We start from the raw sequence: 16,627 nt of genomic DNA, 5'->3' as shown, positions 1-16,627 counted from the left end.
TGAGATCCCTTCCAGCCCTGACAATTCTATGATTCAAGGCTGCTGCTGCTTTCTGGAAAAGTCTGGGGTGTTTGGTGGTGGTGTGGCTGCTAGCAAGGCTCCTTTACTGCCCTGACTTCACCCTTTAGGAAACCTTTTTAAATGACCAAAAAAATACACTGAGTTAATTCACTGATGGAATTTCTTCCCTTTCACTGAGAGGAATCACCTCCATCAAAGTGGGGAAATGAGGTTGCACTTAAAATGGCTTTTTGCTGCATCCCCCCCAAATCCATCCTCGTGCTGAGAGGCTGCTGCTGCAGTGATAAATATGCTGCTTTCATGACTTTAATAATTAAAAATGCACTTCAAAAAAAAAACCAAACCAAACAACACAAGACACACCAAGCTCCTTCTGCACACACTAGAGGAAGGCCTATTGCCTTTATTCCAGCCTCTCGTGGATCCTTAAGGTTTTATGAGCACTTAAAAGCAGAAATAAAGCTCCTTTTTATATTCAAAAAGCAGATGTCTTTCAAACTGCCATCCCATTCCCTGCAACTGTAGCCATTTTCTCTTTAAGATGCTGCATCTGGACCACAATCTTTTTGCTTTTCCTTTTCTTGAGACGTGGAGGTTTAGGGAAGGAGAAGTCTCCTTTCCAACTGGAGTGGCTCCTCAGCTGGCCTCCTCTTTGTTGTCACTGTCAGAGGCTGTGGGGCCCTTGCTGTCACAATCTGCACTGTGGAATTGTCCTTCTGCCTGAGTCTGAAACTGGTGGCTGAGCCAACCTGTCCCCCTTGCCCCAGAAGTTCAGGACCTGGCCTTGAAACCCCTCCAGGGAGGGAGGCATCCACAGCCTCCCTGGGAATCCTGTTCCAGGGGCTCCCCCACCCCCACTGGAGAGAATTTCTTCCTAAATCTGCAGTCTCAATCTCCCCTCCTCAAGCTTCAATCCCTCCCCCCTCATCCAATCGCTTATCAACCCTTACAGAAAGTCCCTCCCCAGCTCTCCTGAGAGCTTCAAGTACTGAAAGGCTGCTCTAAGGTTTCCCTGAAGCCTTCTCTTCTCTTCCAGCCTGAACTCAAAGTGGACTTTCTCCAGCCCCTCTGATCATCTTTCTGACCTCTTCTGAACCCACTCCCACAATTTGGTGTCCTGCTTGTGCTGGGGGCCCTAGAACTGGATGCAAGTGTGGTCTGAGAGAGCAGAGCAGAAGGGGGACTCACCTCCCACCAGCTTCACTAAGCAGGTTTGGTGACAGAAGTCACTTTGGGTTTGTTTTGCTACATTCCCTCTGCTGTGAGGGGTTTCTGATGGAGCAGTCACACAGTGTGTGTGTGTCCCTCCCACTGCCAGTGTGACCCTAGCTCTGCTGGGTGGTGCTCCCAGAGCCATTGTGCAGCTCTCCCCTCCAATGCTCTTCAGCTGCTTCCTCCCACTCTTCAAGTCCAGTTCTTTCCACACCCTTTGAACTGATTTTTCAGGCACTGGGCAGGTATTTACAACCCCAACCACCCTCCCCTGCCCCCCATTAAACTGATTCTGCCACTTGCTTCCCAAAGAATAATGGAAAAATCCCTGCAGCCCAGTACAGCTGTAGTGGGAGTGCAGACAGGATGGTAAAGTGAATTGCTGGAGGAACCTGATATAAATCAAAGCAGGTAGTTAAAATGGAAGAGAAATGAAAAGAGACTTCTTTAGCACTGGAAACTCCAAGTTAGTTTCCAGCAGCTGAATTGGGAATGAGGAATAGGTGCTACAGCAGAGCTGCTCCAGAAATGCATGCAGGGGAAATCTCTCCTGAGCAAAACTGAGGTTAATGAGGATAGCTGTGCCTCCCCAATTAGGGACCATGAGAGGCCAGCACACTGCTGTCTGGGCAGAAGATGCTCTGATGGCCAGCTAGGGCTGATGGTTTTGAAGGTTAGCAGCTCTTCATTAAGAGGTTGCTGAGACTCTGGAATAGGTTTCTCAGGGAGGCTGTGGATACCTCTCCCCTGGGGGTGTTCAAGGCCAGGTTGGGTGAGGCCTCAAGCAACCTGGGCTGGTGGGAGGTGTCCCTGCCCGTGGCATGGGATTGGAACTGGATGCCCTTTAAGGGCATGCCATGAATCTATGAATAAGGGATGAGAGTGTGGATGTGGCTGATGAAATTTCTGGGTGATCATGGGCTTGAGAAAAACTTTGAGGTTAGTCTCTTTAACCCTGCTACCACTATCAGAGGAGCAGGAATAGACCTTCTGCTCTGCTGGGTGTTTGCTCAGACTGCAGCCTTTGGAGCAGAGCCTTGCTCTGTGTTTGTGGCTGCAAAGAGGTTCACATATTTCACTCAGGACACTTAAAGTAAAAGAGGATTTGTGCTCGGGGGAAGAATGAGCCCTGCAAATGTCTTGAGCTACTAAAGAGAAGGGACAACAAGCCAAGGGGAAGTGGTGATGCAGGAAGGAGGGAGAAAGCATCATTACCATTCTTCATGACAAGGGCAAGAGCCTGTTCTTTCCTGCCTCAAATTTAAATCTATGCCTTTGTTTTAATATTCATTAATGCATTCTAAGCTAGCTTTGCTTTGGAAAAAATTGAGTGTTATGTGGTACTGCTGCCTTCAGTCACTGTGGAGCAGAGGGAAGGTTTATTTTTATAACTTCCAGCATGATATGATAGTGAGAGAGCTTTGTATGATTTTTTTTTTTTCTCTTTTCACCTGAAGAGGAATTGTAGAATAAGAGATGACACAGTGAAGGGCTGAGCTGCCCTTGCTTCTCCTGCAGTCCAAAATAGAGGTTCTCTCACTGCTGTGTGATCTGCAGGACAGAAAGGATCTTCCTGTGCTAGTTCCTTCCAATTTCTATTAAGAAATTACTTCATTAATGAAAAGTCATGGCTGTTTTGAAGACGGCTGAGAAGCATGAAAAGGCTGCAGTGAAAGCAGTTGGTTCCTGCCCTCAGCCTGCTGGAAGAGGACCCTCTGACAGCCAGCTGGCTGCTCAGGGAACTCTCCCCCTGAGCCCCACTGCAAAGTGGGTGTCCCCAGCACAGCCCCATCCCCTGTGGCCTTGACAATCCCCCCCAGCCTGAGCCAAGGTTTGCCATCCTAAGCCTGAAGAGCATCACCATCCCTCACCAAGCACAAGAAGCACTCAGCCTCCCCTGATGGAGTGCCCTAAGCACAGAATGCCAGGCTGGAAGGGACCCCAGGGACCATCTGCTCCAAGCTTTCCAGGTGATAGTGGAGCTGAAATGAGCTGGCCCAGCACCCGGCCAAGCTGAGTCTTCAAACTGCCCCACATGGGGGACTCCACTGCTTCCCTTGGGAGATGATTCCAATCCTCATGGGGAAACATTTTCCTCTGGAGTCCCATGGGAATCTCCCTAGCAGTGACTTGTCCTCCCTCACCTCCTGTCTTTTCCATGGGACTCCTTGTGGAAAGTGAGTTTCCATCATCTTGGGAGTCACCCTTTATGCAGAGGTCCATGTGCTAAAGTCTTCTCCAAGCCTTCTTTTTCTTCTCAAGGCTGACCCACCCCAGCTCTTTCCTTCTATGCAGGACTTCTGCTTTTCTGATCATTCTCATGGCCCTCCTCTGGCCATTTTCCAGCTTGTCCACATCTCTTTTTTTTTTTTTTTTTTTTTTTATTATTTGTATCTATGGTGATGGAACCTATTAAAAACACCATTTTACCTTCCTCAAAATAAGTGATTGATGTGTTTATCCTCTGAGTGCAGAGCAGTTTTGTACCTCAGTTCACTGCCACAATCTCTGTGCTGGCTGCGTGGAAGCAAGGAGCAATATAGCCAAAAGCTACAATCAGTTGCTGCAGATATTTCCTCCTCTTTTTCTTGCACTTCTGATAGATCAGATTACCTTATCAGAGCCACTGGCTTGAATTATAATATTGCTTATTACAGCCTATCAATCAGATTCCATCATGTGCAATCCCTATTGCTGATAATGTGCCTTTCCCTCAGCAGTGCTATAAAAGAGGAGAGGAGGGGGGAAAAAAATAGAAAGGAGGGAGAATTGCTTTTGGGGGGGGTGGGAAGGTGAGGGGGTGACCAAGAAGGGGTTTTTTTTATTTGCCTATAGCTTAGAAGAAACAAGAAAATAATTTGCTTCTCAGTAGAAACTGCCTAGATATTTGAATGGGGAGAGGGAGGAGAATAAATCTGCTCTTCAAAAAAAAAAAAAACCCACAAAAAAAAACCCCAATAAAAAAAGCAGATGATAAAATTATTTCCTCTCCATGGGTTGCTTTCATAGTGTCACCACTGCAGTTCAGCAGCCTGCTTGCAACCAATGTAAAATTGAGGTGGTTTTGTATCATCATTTACAAACAGAGAGCAGCATGTCAGAGTCTCTCTGCAACCTCCAAAGCTCAGGAGCTGTGGTGGCCTTGGACATCCAAGAGAACAGGTTGAGAGGGTCCAGTTGGGTGGGACAAGCCCAGCAATGCAGTCAGAACACTTCCAGTAGCTGGGAGATAAAGTGGCTAGTTAAAGGAAAGCAAATTTATGGTGGACTTAGGGATAGTGAATGGGGTTAAATACAGCCTGGAATTGTGCCAGGGGAGGTTTAGGTTGGATACTTCTTGATGGAAGGAGTGGGCAGGCATTGGAACAGGCTGCCCAGGGAGGTGGTGGAGTCCCCATCCCTGGAAGTGTTCAAGAAACCTGTGGCACCTCCCTGGAGGTGTTCAAGGCCAGGTTGGATGAGGCCTTGAGCATCCTGGGCTAGTGGAAGGTGTCCCTGCCCATGGCACTGGGGTTGGAACTGGATGAGCTTTAAGGTCCCTTCCAACCCAAACCATTTTGTGAGTCATGGGAGGCAGAGACTGGGCCCAGGAAATTTTTCTATCAATATTTAGAAGGGAGTGAGTGCCTGGATTCTGGGAGATCCCTCTCTGGACATTTTTATTTTCCCAAAAAGCATAAGAGGAGATTGAATATGTTTTTTTTTTCCTTCAGCTTTACAGAAAAAAAAAAAAAACACCTAGATGTTTGCTACTAGAATATTTTTAGCTGTGGGTGTTGCAGGGAAAGGCAGGGTCTGATCTCAAGATGTTTGGCAGGCATCCTTATTACCTTTGAAAAGTCTCAGTAGGATCTGATCTTTGTTATGCTGGTAGGAATCCAGGAGGTGCAGGGTGAGGTTTTTGTCTTTGCATATGAGACACTTCCTTGCAGTGCAAGAAATGCAAATGCAATCATCCAGCTTTCCCCCTCCCCTCCAAAACAAACAATAATCAAAGCAGCTCTTAGAGGCTGACTTGCAACAGAAAACAAGGAACTAAATGAACCTGACCCAAGACATAAATCACATGCAAAGCAACCAAAACTGTGTCCCTACCACCAGTGCCAACAAAAAAATGAGAGGCAATGGCTTTAAACTGGAAGAGGGGAGATTGAAACTGGAGGTTAGGAAGAAATTCTTTCCAGTAAGGGTAGGGGGAGACACTGGAACAGGTTGCCCAGGGAAGTCATGGATGATGATGTTTCCTCCCTGGAGGTGTTCAAGGCCAGGTTGGATGAGGTCTTGAGCAACTTGCTCCAGTGGGAGGTGTCCCTGCCCATGGCAGGGGGTTGGAACTGGATGATCTTCAAGGTCCCTTCCAACCCAACCCAGTCTTTGAATCCATGACTATTCCACAAGTGCCTCCAGGAATTCAGCTCCTCTATCAAAAGCCTCTAACCAAGCCCATTGAATTCCCTGGCAAGTTTTGACTGTGCTCAGTTCAGGCCTCCAAAGAGAAAGGAATCAGACCCCAGACTTGGCCCCCCAGGGCTGCTGTTCTCATTAAAGCCTCTTCATGTCACCCAGTACATATGGAGGCAGGGTTGGATTTTTCCCTTGGGATTAGCTTCAAGGAAATGCATTTTTTTTATTTGCTGAGAGGAGGACAGGAGTCCTGCTCCCTGGAGGTGTTCAAGGCCAGGTTGGATAAGGTCTTGAGCAACCTGGGCTGGTGGGAGGTGTCCCTGCCCCATGGCAAGGGGGTTGGAACTGGATGGTCTTTAAGGTCCCCTTCCAACCCAAACCATTCTATCTATGATTATCCTAATCAGTGAAGGAGATCATTCCAGGCTGATTTCAGCTTTATGGTTTTTGCCCTCTTGGTGTGAATCTCATCAATGTTGTTGTTCTTGAAAATGGTCTCTTTTTTTTTGCTCTTTTTGTGCTCATTGTGACGTGGTACAGGGACCTTTCAAAGCAGGTCTGAGGGAAAAGGAGTTATTTGTGGTGAATTATTTATCCTGGTCAGGGTATGGAGTGGTCCAATCTGTCCTTTTTCCTCTCAGGGCTTAAGCACAAAAGAAAAACAAGATTTCAAGCTTTTGAACACTGAATGGGTGACAGACACAGTACAGAGCACACAGTCTTTTTTAAGTGACATTAAAGCCACTGAACATTCATCTTTTGGAGAAAGGGTCAGAGTGACTTAGCAATTATTGATATTTTTCTTTGATTTTTTTTTCTTTCCCCCCTCCCCCAAACCCAGAGACTCTCTTCTCCCATGTGTATGTTTGTGCCTATCTGATTCTGCTTTGCTTGTTCTGCTTCAGCTATCACCATTTTTAGGTGATTAAGTCATAAAATCACAGAGAAGGGTCTGGAAAGCTTCCCTGTGCAGCCCTATAAATGAATCCTGAATGCCCAGGGGATGCTCCTTCTTGAACTGCAGCACTTGGGGAGCACAGCTCAGGGGCTCAGCACTGAAAGTGGGGACCATGACTAACCCCAGGAGAGGAGATCTGTGCTTGGTGGTGGGCTGAGGCTTGGGGCCAGACCTTCAATGATACAAATCACTCCATCAGCATCAAAACTGGCTGGAACAGAAGGGTTTGGAGTAACATCCAGCTCCAAGCAGGATGGAGTCAGACTTTAGGGGATGGAGAAAGCAAAGGCTGGGGCTGTGGAGGACCAGCCACTTCCTCCTAAGCACCATTAAGACAAAACAAAAAGTGAAGGGTTTGGAGACCAGGTCTTCTGGGAAATGCCTGAGGGAACTGAGGTAGCTCAGTCTAGAGAAGAGGAGGCTGAAGGGAGACCTCATTGCCCTCTACAACTCCCTGAAAGGAGGTTGGAATGAGGTGGGGGTTGGTGTCTTCTCCCTGGTAGGTGACAGAAGGGGAGGAAATGGCCTGAAAATTGTCCCAGGGGAGGTTTAGGTTGGAGATGAGGAAGAATTTCTTTGCTGCAAGAGTGGTCAGGGGTTGGAACAGGCTGCCCAGAGAGGTGCAGTCCCCATCCCTGGGGGTGTTCAAGAAACCTGTGGTCATGGCACTTTGGGACCTGGTTTGGTGGCCATGGTGGTGTTAGGTTAATGGTTGCACTTGATGGTCTTAGAAGGCTTTTCCAACCCAAAGAAACCTGTGATTCTATGAAGTCTGTCAATCAACTTCAGGCTGAGAATTGGTCTCCAGACCTGAGGTTCCTGAGCTCTCAAGTGGGCACAGCCCTAACCATCAGAGTCAGCTGGATCTTAGCTGTATCAAGAGGCATTAGGGGCTCAGTAGGGGTGAAGTGAGTCTCTGCTGGTGGTCTGGGCAGACCCATGTGTCAGCCCTGCCTCCTGTGCCTGCCCACCAGGCTTTGGGGCTCCAGCCATGTGCTGCTCTTTGCTAGGTTTCTACTTGCAAAGTGCCAGGGTAGCACTTCATCTTTTCCTGCTGAGACACCCAGTGTCTCGATTAGCTTGATAATTACTCACCAAAGTTCCTGTTTTCATAGCAGTGCTAACAGTTGTTAATCACATGCTGTGCTAGGATTATACCTCTGCTGCCAATCCCATGCATTATGCTGAAAACTTGACATGCACCAGCCCAGGATGTTTATTAATGCAGCAAGTCATTAAGCTTTGCTTATGGTGGGTGTTAAGTGTGTGAAGATGGAAGTCACATTCAAAGCTATCTACTGGGGAATCACAACAGCCTCATGAACAGCAAGTTCATTCTCCACTTTTTTCCATCCAGGGAGAGGAGCACAGCTGGCACAGAAATGGGCTGGAAGTGGTCATAAAGAAGAGAGGAGAAGCAAAGAGCAGAGGAGCTAAAAAAAAAAAAAAAAAGAAAAAGAAAAAAGACAGCACAGAGTTGTTTGAGAAACTCCTGAAACTGTGGGAGCTGTTAGTGCTGGGCCATGAGGAAAAGTGCTGTTACCACTTCCTAGCCTGGATGGAGGTTTCTGATCCAGAGAACTGATGGAATTAGTGGAGGGGAAAAAAAAAAAAAAAGTGAGCTGCTGGTTGGATTTGATGCTTCATAGAATGGTTTGGGTTGGAAGGGAGCTTAAAGATCAGCCAGTTCCAACCCCCTGCCATGGGCAAGGACACCTCCTGCTAGCCCAGGTTGCTCAAGGTCTCATCCAGCCTGGTCTTGAACACCTCCAGGGAGGGAGCATCCATAGCCTCCCTGGGCAACCTGTTCCAGTGTCTCATCCACCCTCAGTGTCAAGAATTTCTTCCTCATCTTCAGCCTCAATCTCCCCTTCTCAAGCTTCAATCCATTCCCTCTCATCCTATCACTACAAGCCCTTGTAAAAAGTCCTTCCCCAGCTTTCTTTCAGGCCTCTTTCAGGTACTGGAAGGCTGCTTTAAGGTCTCCCCACCTTCTCTTCTCAAGGCTGAACAGCCCCAGCTGTCTCAGCCTGTCCCAGCAGGGGAGGTGTTCCAGCCCTCTGCTTATCTTCATGGCTTCCTCTAGACCTGCTCCAGCAGTTTAATGCCCTTCTTATGCTGAGGACACTGTGACCTTAGAGATCTTTTCCATCATTCTATCATTCTGTGAAAAGCAGTACTTGCCAGAACAGTTGCTCAAAATTGCTCTGGTTTGGGTCAGTTTGTGTCTGACAAAATTACAGGTGGGTGTTTAAGGAATTAGGGGAAGTGGCTGCTGAGGAGCATTGAAGTTTTCTTCCTTCTTTCTGAACCCCTGAATGAGTGTTCTGAGTAGATCAGACCCAGCTCTGAGATGACAACATGGGCTGCCAGCTGCCTGGTTAAATATAACCCAGCAGCAAAGGGCATTCCCCTTCAGTTTCCTGTGCTCATTGTCCTTTAAACATCACCAGCACAGCAAACTCTCCAGGCCCACAGAGTCTCTTCCTCTGAAAACCAGCAGGGACAAAAGCCTGGGGAAGAAGACTTTTGTCCAATGTACACCAGAGCAAGGCTTCATTCTCCTTAGGTGGTCCATGGCCTGCCCCCAGTGAGCAATGAGATGTATGAATAGGACACTGGGAGGTGCTGGACTGAGCTGAAGGTTCCTGGCTGAATTTTCTTTTCCAAGTGTTTATCCAAAGCAAAACGCAGTGGGGAGGGTTAAAGGAAGAGGCAAAACACAGCTCAACAACCAAATGACTGCTGCAGGGACGGGAAAAGCTTTTATTGAGTGATGCTGGCACCAAGAAAAACAATTTTCTCCCCCTTTTGACTTAATTTTTCCTCTGCCTGTGTTTTGCATAATAAGGCTGCAGATCCATTGGTGTTTGGGGCAGTTTCTCCTTTCCCTTCTCCTGCTCTTGTCTATCAAGAGGCTTATTCAGACCAATTCAGATGGGCCTGGTTATGGCATGGTGGACCCAGCCAGCACATCTTGGCTGCAGGAACTGATAGGCTTTGAATGTTGTTTGGCAGCACTCACTCTGGATAGTGTCTGGGGTTGGTTCCTTGGCTCTGCACTGTGCAAACACAGAGTTGTTTGCTACCCTTGGGTTAGAAAAGTCTCCTTAAGGCTGCTCTGCAAACAGAAGGCATCGTTTGGAGAAACATGTCTGTGCCTTGTGCCTGCATCTGCCTGCCTTGGATGAGTGGAGCTGCATCCTGCTTGGTTTCCCTTCATATGGCATGGATGGGGTGAGGGAGGGGCTGCAGGGAGAGCTTTGCATCTCCAAGTGGACTGCTGTGGTGATTTCCCCTCTCTTCACCTTTAGTTGTGTGTCATGAAAGTCTTTTGCTGACCAGCAGTGAGCACCTGTCTGACTCCTGCCACTCTCAAGCTGTGCTGCTCAGAGAAGCAGGTGAGACATCCTAGGGTTTGGTCTCTTCTCACTGGCAGGTGATAGAAGGAAAGGAAATGGCCTGGAATTGTGCCAGGGGAGGTTTAGGTTGGTTAGTAGGAGAATTTTCCTTCCTGCAAGAGTGGGACTGAAACAGGGTGGTCAGGCACTGGAACAGGCTGCCCAGGGAGGTGGTGGAGTCACCATCCCTGGAGGTGTTCAAGAAACCTGTGGATCCAAAGCATTCTATGATTCTCTGCCTTACAGCTTCCCAGGGAAGAAACAAAGGCTGTAGGGTGAGATATCCAAAGGCCAGGGAAGGTCTTATCATGAGAGGCAGTAAGCTCCAGCCCTGTTCCCATTGCTGTGCTGATGTCTGGCACTGCACAAGGGTTTCTCTCTTCCTCTCTCTCTCTTCCTCTCTCTCTCTTCCTCTCTCTCTCTTCCTCTCTCTCTCTTCCTCTCTCTCTTTTCCTCTCTCTCTCTTCCTCTCTCTCTCTTCCTCTCTCTCTCTCTTCCTCTCTCTCTCTTCCTCTCTCTCTCTCTTCCTCTCTCTCTCTTCCTCTCTCTCTCTCTTCCTCTCTCTCTCTCTTCCTCTCTCTCTCTCTTCCTCTCTCTCTCTCTTCCTCTCTCTCTCTCTTTCCTCTCTCTCTCTCTTCCTCTCTCTCTCTCTTCCTCTCTCTCTCTCTTCCTCTCTCTCTCTCTTCCTCTCTCTCTCTCTTCCTCTCTCTCTCTCTTCCTCTCTCTCTCTCTTCCTCTCTCTCTCTCTTCCTCTCTCTCTCTCTTCCTCTCTCTCTCTCTTCCTCTCTCTCTCTCTTCCTCTCTCTCTCTCTTCCTCTCTCTCTCTCTTCCTCTCTCTCTCTCTTCCTCTCTCTCTCTCTTCCTCTCTCCTCTCTCTTCCTCTCTCTCTCTCTTCCTCTCTCTCTCTCTTCCTCTCTCTCCTCTCTTCCTCTCTCTCTCTCTTCCTCTCTCTCTCTCCTTCCTCTCTCTCTCTCTTCCTCTCTCTCTCTCTTCCTCTCTCTCTCTCTTCCTCTCTCTCTCTCTTCCTCTCTCTCTCTCTTCCTCTCTCCTCTCTCTTCCTCTCTCCTCTCTCTTCCTCTCTCTCTCTCTTCCTCTCTCCTCTCTCTTCCTCTCTCTCTCTCTTCCTCTCTCTCTCTCTTCCTCTCTCTCTCTCTTCCTCCTCTCTCTCTCTTCCTCTCTCTCTCTCTTCCTCTCTCTCTCTCTTCCTCTCTCTCTCTCTTCCTCTCTCTCTCTCTTCCTCTCTCTCTCTCTTCCTCTCTCTCTCTCTTCCTCTCTCTCTCTCTTCCTCTCTCTCTCTCTTCCTCTCTCTCTCTCTTCCTCTCTCCTCTCTCTTCCTCTCTCTCTCTCTCTCCTCCTCTCTCTCTCTCTTCCTCTCTCTCTCTCTTCCTCTCTCTCTCTCTTCCTCTCTCTCTCTCTTCCTCTCTCTCTCTCTTCCTCTCTCTCTCTCTTCCTCTCTCTCTCTCTTCCTCTCTCTCTCTCTTCCTCTCTCTCTCTCTTCCTCTCTCTCTCTCTTCCTCTCTCTCTCTCTTCCTCTCTCTCTCTCTTCCTCTCTCTCTCTCTTCCTCTCTCTCTCTCTCTTCCTCTCTCTCTCTCTTCCTCTCTCTCTCTCTTCCTCTCTCTCTCTCTTCCTCTCTCTCTCTCTTCCTCTCTCTCTCTCTTCCTCTCTCTCTCTCTTCCTCTCTCTCTCTCTTCCTCTCTCTCTCTCTTCCTCTCTCTCTCTCTTCCTCTCTCTCTCTCTTCCTCTCTCTCTCTCTTCCTCTCTCTCTCTCTTCCTCTCCTCCAACCTCACTGCCTGGCATCTCCAAAGCCATGGTTGGCTGCCAGATAGAGGAGCTGGGGGATAAACAAATGAGTTATGTAAGGTTTCAATTGCCAGGAAAAGTGATGGGTTTTGACTCCTGCTGTCTGGCTGGAGAAATGGATTCAGGAGGAAGAAGGTCCCTACAGAAATGAGAGCCTTGTGTTTATTTCAGGACGCAGTTGACATTGCAAATGAAGTTCCAAGGCCAAACCCTTGCAGTGAGGGGCAAATAGCTGTGACTCCCTGCTCTGGCCTGTAACATTGCTGCTGTTTATTTACCATTACAACTCCAATGATTGCAGCAAACTGCTTAATAATTGCTGTGCATGAGGCCCTCAGCTGCCTGGCAGGGACAGAATGAAGCCATCCTGCCTTATTCACAGCTGTCCTTTAGGACCTGACTGAGAAACCTACCACCCTGCCACAGCCACTAGCAACAGATAATGGATCCAAACAGCATTCCTGGTGGCTTCCTCCTTCTGCATTCTGTGGCTGAATTTCTAGTTGGACAATATGGCCCTGGGTACCAATGAGGATGGTGAGATACTGGGACAGGTTGCCCAGGGAAGTTGTATCACAGTCTCATGGTGTATCAGAGGTTGGAAGGGACCTCAAGAGATCATCAGGTCCAACCCCCCTGCCAGAGCAGCATCACTTAGGGCAGTCTGCACAGGAATGCATCCAGGTGGGGTTGGAAAGTCTCCAGAGAAGGAGACTCCACAACCCTCCTGGACAGCCTGTTCCAGGGCTCTGTCAACCTCACTCTCCTCATGTTGAGGTGAAATCTTCTATGTTCTATTTTGAACCCATTGTTCCTTGGCTTATCACAGTGAACCACCCAAAAGAGCCTGGCCCCCTCCACTTGACACCCACCCCTCAGAGGATGGTTCGTCCCTGGAAGTGTTCAGCACCAGGTGGTACAGGGCCTTGAGCAACCCCTCCCCACCCTGAAGTTTAATCTGTTTGTGTCCATGCTGCTCTGAAAGTGAGAGAGCTCAGCTGAAATGCAAATGCCTTGGGATGCACTGATCAACATTTTTAGCAATGATCTGGGTGAGGGGGGTTGAAGGCACCCTCAGTAAGCTTGCAGGTGACTTGAAATGAAGTTGGGAGCGTTGGTCTGCTTCAGGCTAGGAAGGCTCTACAAAGAGATCTGGATAGGTTGGACTAGTGGGCTAAGGTCAATTGCATGAGGTTTAATAAGTCCAAGTGCCTCATTAAACCCTAAGCTGCACCAGGAAAGGTTTAGGTTGGATATTAGAAAGAATTTCTTTGCTGCAAGAGTGGTCAGGGATTGGAACAGGCTGCCTGGGGAGGTGGTGGAGTCACCATCCCTGGAGGTGTTCAAGAAAGGAGATGAGACACTTCAGGATGTGGTCTAGTGGTCTTGGAGGTGTTGAGTAGAAGGTTGGACTTGGTGATCTGAGAGATCTTTTCCAACCTTTAATGATTCTATACTCCAGAGCTGGTATAAAACAGCCTGGTGAAACCTTGCAAAGGCTCTGGTGGAGAGCAGTGCCATATGGAGCTGCAGGCCAGGGACAAAGAGGATCAGTCAAGCAGCAGAAGGGAAATTACCAAGCTGTCTGGCCAACTCAAGGGAGGTTTTCTGGGGGCTTATTCTGCAAGGTACTGAATACTTTGGATTCCTGCCTGCCATCCACAGGAGCCAAGGGCAAGCAACATCCCTGCAGGGTCAGACACTTCTTTGTTGTGAGCCATTCAAATAATACTTGGAGAGAAATCTTTAGCAAATAACTGCCTTAAAGTAAAACTCTGGCTATTAATTGTAGTTTGTGTCAGGAAATTTGAACAGAATCTTTGGGGTTTTTTATTTCCCCCCCCCCCCCCCCCAGAGTGTAATCAGTCATGTTTTGATATATACAAACAAAACAGCTTGGGGAAAATCAGAGGGAAAAACAATGACTAATGATCCTGTGCTCAAGCTCTGGATGTTGGTAGTGTAATTCGTTCCCTGCCACTCCAAGGTTACTTTTTTCTTTCCTTGAAGACCACTGAATCAGGAAGTTTCTTCTCTGGAGGAGGTGAAAATCACACAGCTTAGCATGTGTGCATGTTTCTTTGTCACCTGAGTATGGCTTGGTGTCAGCTTGGGCTCCAAATGAAACTCTCTTGAGTTCTACACAATTTAGATCTCCAGCACTGTGCTTGGCCAGGTCCCCAGCAAATTGCAGCAGTCCCTCACTTGTCTGTCTTGGAGAATCCACTTGTGTTATCTGACCAAAGGCAAAAAAGCCTTTGGCCAGAAGCCAGTCTCCAATGCAACACCAGAATAATCCATTGGAAAGGAGTGGAAATATGTCAGAGGAGCTGACATCAGCATCTGGCACAGGCCACTCAGCAGCTCTTGGGCACACAGTGGTTTTAGGAAAGTGGCATCTGATCTCAGCACTGACATCAGCCCTGTGCTGGGATGGTTCAGACAAGCCTTAGTCTGCTGAAGAACAGCTTCTTGGGATGTGTTACAGGGCTGAGATGAGAGCAGTTGGAGGATTTTTCACTCCAAAACACAGGAGCTGCTTAGGGCTCCTCAGCAGATGATGCTCCAAGTTGTCTGTGTTGCCTGGGATCTCTCTCTGCAAATCACCCCCTGCAAGGACACGTGGGTGCAAACCTGTGTGTGCATACCAGAGAGCACAGAGGGGAGGTTCTCAGAGCTTGTCAGGGTCTGAGGGGTGTTGTGATCACAGGAGTGCAGTGGTGTGAGCAGCTAGCACATGACAGCTGTCACTGTGATCACCACCACCAACAGGAGACCTTCACAGCCAGTGGCACAAGGAGTCAGTCCCCATTGTGCACAGCCATGTGCATGGAGTCACATTCAGACATCAGGCCAGAAAGGTGCTGAGGCAGCCACGCTGGTGCACTGCACTGGTATGGGATGCTGAGGGGTCTGGAGCAACTCTGTGAGGAGGAAAGGCTGAGAGGTCAGGGGTGGTTGAGCCTGGAGAAGAGCAGCCTGGGAGGGGATTGGTCAGTGCTCAGCAAGAGCTGAAGGATGGGGGCCAAGATGATGGGGCTGGGCTCTTCTCAGTGGTGCTCAGTGACAGGACAAAGGGCAACAGGTACAAACCACAACACAGGAGATTTCACTTGAATCTAAGCAAAAACTCCTTTGCTGGCCTTGAACACCTCCAGGGAGGGGGCATCCACAACCTCCCTGGGCAACCTGTTCCAGTGTCTCGCCACCCTGACTGTAAATAATTTCTTCCTGAAGATTCCAAGCTTGACAGGCTGGAACATCCCAGCCAGCCCTGGTGTGCACACCTCAACCTCCTGTGAGCTAGTCACATTCTGTCCTGTGCCCTCAGCTAAGGTCAGAGCAAGCTCCACTTCCCAAGCTGTAAATATCTTGCACATCCATCTGGCTGCATGCACAGACCTTCATCCACACACAAGTACTTGGCAGTTCAGGAAGTTACACTGACACACCACCACCTGAGAGAGAACCCCAGGGAAGTGACAGCTGTGTCCACTGACCCCACAATAAAGTGGCAGTTCCTCAGTGGACAGTGATCTCACTCTCCCCATGGATTTACCTTCTGCTCAGACCTCAGTGGCCACAGCACTGCACTGTCCTTCCCACTTGGTTCCTGCACACCTAACACCTGTCTGGCTTTTCAGCATTAGCAAGGAGCAGAAAGATTCCTCATCAGTGAGGTAGTTCCTGTGCTCACATTGGAGAGGCAGGGGTGCCCCCATACAGGAAAAAGACAAGGGACACTAGGAGAAGAAAACAATTCAGGGGGAGCTGTCTAGAGCCTGATCCTAAAGCTGTGATTTTTTCCTCTTTCCTCCTTTTATTTGCAACTACCTCGTAGCTGGGCTCCAGGTTTAAATAATAATACTAGAGATAGCAAACAGGAATCCAATGGCATACAAAGCAAAGTGCTTCAGTGCTTCCAATTTAATGGCTGGTGTGAGAGGCTGAAGAGGATCTCACTGGATAATGACTCATTTCATCTCAGGCACTGTTGATGAAGAGCTGCTGTTTGTCATTTCTGCTCTTGAGGGAATTTGCAGAGCCAGAGCAGTCACTTGCTGGGGGCAGCAACTGGGAAGGCAGGGCCAGATTTGTCTGAGGTCAGCACTGGAGCTACCTGATGGCTCCCAGGGACTTTACATCAGACCTGGGACGTCTCCTGTTCCTCACTGTGACATGTCCTGAAGGGTAAAGGGGCAAGGAGCAATGGGTTCAAAATAGAACAGAGAAGATTTCACCTCACCATGAGGAGAAACTTCTTTACAGTGAGGGTGACAGAGCCCTGGAACAGGCTGCCCAGGGGGGTTGTGGAGTCTCTTTCTCTGGAGACTTTCCAACCCCACCTGGATGCATTGCTGTGCAGACTACCCTGAGTGATGCTGCTCTGGCAGGGGGGTTGGACCTGATGATCTCTGGAGGTCCCTTCCAACCTCTGATATACTGAGACTGTGTGGCCAGCCAGACCTGTTTGGTCTCCAGGATCTGTCTGACCAGAGCATCCTGGTCTAAGGCACGCTGGCACTGCCTCCTGCAGCTCCTCTCTTCCAGGCTTATTCCACTGAGTGCTCTGGACCTGCAGAGTGTCACCTCTCTAGGTGACAAGTCCAGAAAAAGCAGCAGATCTTTACAGCCCCTAACTGTGTCCTGTCATTTTTCCTGCCCTGCTGCCATTCAGGCTTGCTGGGAGAAGGCTGTGCCATGCAGCAGTCCTGAAAGAGGAGAACAGAGAAGGGAAAACAGGAAAGAGCTGGAGAGCAATTCCTGGATGTCTTTGTTCAGCATAATCCTTGTGTTGAGAGAATGAAGCCAGAGAGGCCCTGCCAACA

The sequence above is a fragment of the Indicator indicator genome, chromosome 33, assembly GCF_027791375.1.
Source record: "Indicator indicator isolate 239-I01 chromosome 33, UM_Iind_1.1, whole genome shotgun sequence".
In the NCBI taxonomy this organism is placed as follows: Eukaryota; Metazoa; Chordata; class Aves; order Piciformes; family Indicatoridae; genus Indicator; species Indicator indicator.
The sequence above is the reverse complement of the archived record's forward strand: the minus strand, read 5'-3'. Positions refer to the sequence as shown.